Below are 6,937 nucleotides of genomic sequence, written 5' to 3' on the forward strand. Positions count from 1 at the left end.
GTGGTAGAGGTGATGGTGGTGGTAGAGGTGATGATGATGGTGGTAAAGGTGATGATGGTGGTAGAGGTGATGATGATGTTGAGAGTGATGGTGGTGGTAGAGGTGATGATGTTGAGAGCAATGGTGGTGGTAGAGGTGATGATGTTGAGAGCGATGGTGGTGGTAGAGGTGATGATGTTGAGGGTGATGGTGGTGGTAGAGGTGATGATGTTGAGGGTGATGTTGGTGGTAGAGGTGATGATGTTGAGGGTGATGGTGGTGGTAGAGGTGATGATGGTGAGAGCGATGGTGGTGGTAGAGGTGATGATGTTGAGGGTGATGGTGATAGCGATGGTGGTGGTAGAGGTGATGATGGTGAGAGCGATGGTGGTGGTAGAGGTGATGATGTTGAGGGTGATGGTGAGAGCGATGGTGGTGGTAGAGGTGATGATGTTGAGGGTGATGGTGGTGGTAGAGGTGATGATGGTGAGGGTGATGGTGGTGGTAGAGGTGATGATGTTGAGGGTGATGGTGGTGGTAGAGGTGATGATGTTGAGGGTGATGGTGGTGGTAGAGGTGATGATGTTGAGAGCGATGGTGGTGGTAGAGGTGATGATGTTGAGAGCGATGGTGGTGGTAGAGGTGATGATGTTGAGGGTGATGGTGGTAGAGGTGATGATGTTGAGGGTGATGGTGGTGGTAGAGGTGATGATGTTGAGGGTGATGATGGTGGTAGAGGTGATGATGATGGTGGTGGAGAGGTGATGATGGTGAGAGCGATGGTGGTGGTAGAGGTGATGATGTTGAGGGTGATGGTGAGAGCGATGGTGGTGGTAGAGGTGATGATGGTGAGAGCGATGGTGGTGGTAGAGGTGATGATGTTGAGGGTGATGGTGGTGGTAGAGGTGATGATGTTGAGAGCGATGGTGGTGGTAGAGGTGATGATGTTGAGGGTGATGGTGGTGGTAGAGGTGATGATGTTGAGAGTGATGGTGGTGGTAGAGGTGATGATGCTGGTGATGGTGGTGGTAGAGGTGATGATGTTGAGGGTGATGGTGGTGGTAGAGGTGGTGATGTTGAGGGTGATGTTGGTAGAGTGATGATGATGGTGGTGGTAGAGGTGATGGTGGTGGTTGTGATGGTGATGGTGGTAAAGGTGGTGATGATGATGGTGGTGGTAGGATGGTGGTGGTAGAGGTGATGATGATGGTGGTAAAGGGTGATGGTGGTAGAGGTGATGATGTTGAGGGTGATGGTGGTGGTGGTAGAGGTGATGATGTTGAGGGTGATGGTGGTGGTAGAGGTGATGATGATGTTGAGTGATGGTGGTGGTAGAGGTGATGATGTTGAGGGTGATGGTGGTGGTAGAGGTGATGATGTTGAGGGTGATGGTGGTGGTAGAGGTGATGATGATGTTGAGAGTGATGGTGGTGGTAGAGGTGATGATGTTGAGGGTGATGGTGGTGGTAGATGATGATGTTGAGGGTGATGGTGGTGGTAGAGGTGATGATGTTGAGGGTGATGGTGGTGTAGAGGATGATGATGTTGAGAGTGATGGTGGTAGAGGTGATGATGGTAGAGGGTGATGATGGTGGTGGTAGAGGTGATGATGTTGAGGGTGATGGTGGTGGTAGAGGTGATGATGTTGAGGGTGATGGTGGTAGTAGAGGTGATGATGTTGAGGGTGATGTTGGTGGTAGAGGTGATGATGTTGAGGGTGATGTTGGTGGTAGAGGGATGATGATGGTGGTGGTAGAGGTGATGGTGGTGGTAGAGGTGATGGTGATGGTAGAGGATGATGATGGTGGTAAAGGTGGTGATGATGATGGTGGTGGTAGAGGTGAGGTGAGGTGATGATGATGGTGGTAAAGGGTGATGGTAGAGGTGATGATGATGTTGGAGTGATGTAGAGGTGATGATGTTGAGAGCAATGGTGGTGGTAGAGGTGATGATGTTGATGGTGGTGGTAGGGATGATGTTGTGATGGTGGTGGTAGAGGTGATGATGTTGAGGGTGATGTTGGTGGTAGAGGTGATGATGTTGAGGGTGATGGTGGTGGTAGAGGTGATGATGGTGAGTGATGATGGTGGTAGAGGTGATGATGTTGAGGTGATGATAAAGCGATGGTGGTGGTAGAGGTGATGATGATGGTAGAGGTGATGATGTTGAGGGTGATGGTGAAGGCGATGGTGGTGGTAGAGGTGATGATGTTGGAGGGTGATGGTGGTGGTAGAGGTGATGATGGTGAGGGTGATGGTGGTAGAGGTGATGATGTTGAGGTGATGGTGGATGGATGATGTTGAGGGTGATGGTGGTGGTAGAGGTGATGATGTTGAGAGCGATGGTGGTGGTAGAGGTGATGATGGTGAGAGCGATGGTGGTGGTAGAGGTGATGATGTTGAGGGTGATGGTGGTGGTAGAGGTGATGATGTTGAGGGTGATGGTGGTGGTAGAGGTGATGATGTTGGAGGGTGATGGTGGTGGTAGAGGTGATGATGTTGAGAGTGATGGTGGTGGTAGAGGTGATGATGAGCGATGGGTGGTAGAGGTGATGATGGTGAGAGATGGTGGTGGTAGATGATGGTTGAGGGTGATGGTGATGGTGGTAGAGGTGATGATGGTGAGAGTGATGGTGGTAGATGATGATGTTGAGGTGATGATGGTGGTAGAGGTGATGATGGTGAGGGCCGATGGTGGTAGAGGTGATGATGTTGAGGGTGATGGTGGTGGTAGAGGTGATGATGTTGAGAGTGATATGGTGGTAGAGGTGATGATGTTGAGGGTGATGGTGGTGGTAGAGGTGATGATGTTGAGGGTGATGGTGGTGGTAGAGGATGATGTTGAGGGTGATGGTGGTGTAGAGGTGATGATGTTGAGGGTGATGGTGGGTAGAGGATGATGTTGAGGGTGATGGGTGGTAGAGGTGATGATGGTGGTAGAGGTGATGATGATGTTGAGTGTGGTAGAGGTGATGATGTTGAGGGTGATGGTGGTGGTAGAGGTGATGATGGTGATGGGTGATGGTGGTGGTAGGAGGTGATGATGGTGAGGGTGATGGTGGTGGTAGAGGTGATGATGCTGAGGGCGATGCTGGTGGTAGAGGTGATGATGTTGAGGGCGATGGTGGTAGAGGTGATGATGTTGAGGGTGATGGTGGTGGTAGAGGTGATGATGGTGAGGGTAAGATGATGGTGGTAGAGAGGTGATGATGGTGAGGGTGATGGTGGTGGCAGAGGATGATGGTGAGGGTGATGGTGGTGGTAGAGGTGATGATGTTGAGGGTGATGGTGGTGGTATGAGGTGATGATGTTGAGGGTGATGGGTGGTGGTAGAGGTGATGATGTTGAGGGTGATGGTGGTGGTAGAGTGTGATGATGCTGAGGGTGATGGTGGTGGTAGAGTGTGATGATGGTGAGGGTGTGATGGTGGTAGAGGTGATGATGGTGAGGGTGATTGATGGTGGCAGAGGTGATGATGGTGAGGGTGATGGTGGTAGGGGTGATGATGGTGGTAGAGGTGATGATGGTGAGGGGTGATGGTGGTGGTAGAGGTGATGATGGTGAGGGGGCATGGTGGTAGAGGCAGATGTTGAGGGTGATGGTGGTAGAGGTGATGATGTTGGAGGGTGATGGTGGTGGTAGAGGTGATGATGTTGAGGGCAGATGGTGGTGGTAGAGGTGATGATGTTGAGGGTGATGGTGGTGGTAGAGGTGATGATGTTGAGGGTGATGGTGGTGGTAGAGGTGATGATGGTGAGGTGTGATGGTGGTAGAGTGATGATGGTGAGGGTGATGATGGTGGCAGAGGTGATGATGGTGAGGGTGATGGTGGTGGTAGAGGTGATGATGGTAGAGTGTGATGATGCAGAGGGTGATGGTGGTGGTAGAGGTGATGATGTTGAGGGTGATGGTGGTGGTAGAGGTGATGATGTTGAGGGTGATGGTGGTGGTAGAGGATGATGGTGAGGGTGATGGTGGCAGAGGTGATGATGTTGAGGGTGATGGTGGTAGAGGTGATGATGGTGAGGGTGATGGTGGTGGTAGAGGTGATGATGTTGAGGGTGATGGTGGTAGGAGGTGATGATGCTGAGGTGATGGTGGTGGTAGAGGTGATGATGGTGAGGGTGATGGTGGTGGTAGAGGTGATGATGCTTGGAGGGTGATGGTGGTGGTAGAGGTGATGATGTTGAGGGTGATGGTGGTGGTAGATGTGATGATGTTGAAAAGATGATGGTGGTAGAGGTGATGATGCTTGAGGGTGATGGTGGTGGTAGAGGTGATGATGATGTTGAGAGTGATGGTGGTGGTAGAGATGATGATGGAGGTGATGGCAGTAGAGGTGATGATGCTGGAGGGTGATGTTTGGTAGAGGTGATGATGTTGAGGGTGATGTTGGTGGTAGAGGTGATGATGATGGTGGTGGTAGAGGTGGTGGTGGCAGAGGTGATGGTGGTGGCAGGAGGATGGTGGTGGTAGAGGTGATGGTGGTGGTGGCAGACGGGATGGTGGTAGAGGTGGTGGCAGAGTTGATGCAGGTGGTAGAGGTGATGGTAGATGATGGTGGTAGAGTGTGATGGTGGTAGAGGTGATGATGGTGGTAGAGGTGATGATAATGGTGAGAGTGATTTGGTGGTAGAGGTGATGGTGGTGGTAGAGGTGGTGGTGGTAGAGGTGATGGTGATAGAGGTGATGATGATGGTGGCTGTAGTGATGATGATGATGGTAGAGGTGATGATGATGGTGGTGGTAGAGGTGATGATGATGTTAAGAGTGATGGTGGTGGTAGAGGTGATGATGATGCTAAGAGTGATGGTGGTGGTAGAGGTGATGATGTTGAGAGTGATGGTGGTGGTAGAGTGATGATGCTGAGAGTGATGGTGGTGGTAGAGGTGATGATGGTGAGAGTGGGGTGGTGGTAGAGTGTGATGATGGTGAGAGTGATGGTGGTGGTAGAGGTGATGATGATGTTGAGAGTGATGGTGGTAGAGGTGATGATGTTGAGGGTGATGTTGGTGGTAGAGGTGATGATGATGGTGGTGGTAGAGGTGATGGTGGTGGTAGAGGTGGATGGTGATGGTGGTAAAGGTGGTGATGATGATGGTGGTGGTAGAGGTGATGGTGGTGGTAGAGGTGATGATGATGGTGGTAAAGGTGATGATGTTGGCAGAGGTGATGATGCTGGAGGGTGATGGTGGTGGTGGTAGAGGTGATGATGCTGAGGGTGATGGTGGTGGGTAGAGGGTGGGATGATGACGTTGAGAGTGATGGTGGTGGTAGAGGTGATGATGTTGAGGGTGATGGTGGTGGTAGAGGTGATGATGCTTGAGGGTGATGGTGGTGGTAGAGGTGATGATGATGTTGAGAGTGATGGTGGTGGTAGAGGTGATGATGATGCTGAGAGTGATGGTGGTGGTAGAGGATGATGTTGAGGGTGATGGTGGTGGCAGAGGTGATGATGTTGAGGGTGATGGTGGTAGTAGAGGTGATGATGTTGAGGGTGAGTGTGGAGGTGTGATGTTGAGGGTGATGTTGGTGGTAGAGGTGATGATGATGGTGGTGGTGGTAGAGAGGTGGCAGAGGTGATGATGATGGTGGTAAAGATGATGATGGTGGTGGTAGAGGTGATGGTGGTGGTAGAGGTGGATGTGATGATGGTGGTAAAGGTGATGGTGGTAGATGGTGATGTTGAGAGTGATGGTGGTGGTAGAGAGGTTGGAGAGTAATGGTGGTGGAGGATGATGTTGAGAGCGATGGTGGTGGCAGAGTAATGATGTTTGAGGGTGATGATGTTGAGGGTGATGATGATGGGCGGTGGCAGATGATGTTGACGGTGGTAGAGAGGATGGTGAGAGCGATGATGGTAGAGGTGAATATGGTGGTAGATGGGATGGAGGGTGGTGGTGATGTTGAGGGTGATGGTGAGAGCGATGGTGGTAGAGAGGTGCAGTAGTGGTAGAGGTGATGTGAGAGTGATGGTGGTGGTAGAGGTGATAGATGTTGAGCGGATGGTGGTGGTAGAGATGATGTTGATGATGGTGGTGGTAGAGGTGAGAGGTGAGGGTGATGGTGGTGGTAGAGGTGATGATGTTGAGGGTGATGGTGGTGGTAGAGGTGATGATGGTGAGGGTGATGGTGATGGTAGAGATGATGTTGAGGGTGATGGTGGTGGTAGAGGGATGATGGGTTGGTGGTAGAGGTGATGATGGTGTGGTAGAGATGATGTTGATGGTGGTGGTAGAGGTGATGATGTTGAGGGTGATGGTGGTGGTAGATGTGATGATGTTGAGGGTGATGTTGGTGGTAGAGGTGATGATGTTGAGAGCGATGGTGGTGGTAGAGGTGATGATGTTGAGGGTGATGGTGGTGGTAGAGGTGATGATGTTGAGGGTGATGTTGGTGGTAGAGGTGATGATGATGGTGGTGGTAGAGGTGATGGTGATGGTAGAGGTGATGATGATGGTGGTAAAGGTGGTGATGATGATGGTGGTGGTAGAGGTGATGGTGGTGGTAGAGGTGATGATGATGGTGGTAAAGGTGATGATGGTGGTAGAGGTGATGATGATGTTGAGAGTGATGGTGGTGGTAGAGGTGATGATGTTGAGAGCAATGGTGGTGGTAGAGGTGATGATGTTGAGAGCGATGGTGGTGGTAGAGGTGATGATGTTGAGGGTGATGGTGGTGGTAGAGGTGATGATGTTGAGGGTGATGGTGATGGTAGAGGTGATGATGTTGAGGGTGATGTTGGTGGTAGAGGTGATGATGTTGAGGGTGATGGTGGTGGTAGAGGTGATGATGGTGAGAGCGATGGTGGTGGTAGAGGTGATGATGTTGAGGGTGATGGTGAGAGCGATGGTGGTGGTAGAGGTGATGATGTTGAGGGTGATGGTGAGAGCGATGGTGGTGGTAGAGGTGATGATGTTGAGGGTGATGGTGAGAGCGATGGTGGTGAGTAGAGGTGA

General features: G+C 51.1%; 1 pseudogene; it reads left to right on the forward strand.

The window, feature by feature from the left end:
- The first annotated feature begins 3,021 nt into the window (after positions 1 to 3,021).
- The window catches only part of LOC115142368 (protein SEC13 homolog), a 7,874-nt pseudogene continuing 3,958 nt past the window's right edge, over positions 3,022 to 6,937 (forward strand).

The sequence above is a fragment of the Oncorhynchus nerka genome, unplaced genomic scaffold, assembly GCF_034236695.1.
Source record: "Oncorhynchus nerka isolate Pitt River unplaced genomic scaffold, Oner_Uvic_2.0 unplaced_scaffold_1521, whole genome shotgun sequence".
Taxonomy (NCBI): Eukaryota; Metazoa; Chordata; class Actinopteri; order Salmoniformes; family Salmonidae; genus Oncorhynchus; species Oncorhynchus nerka.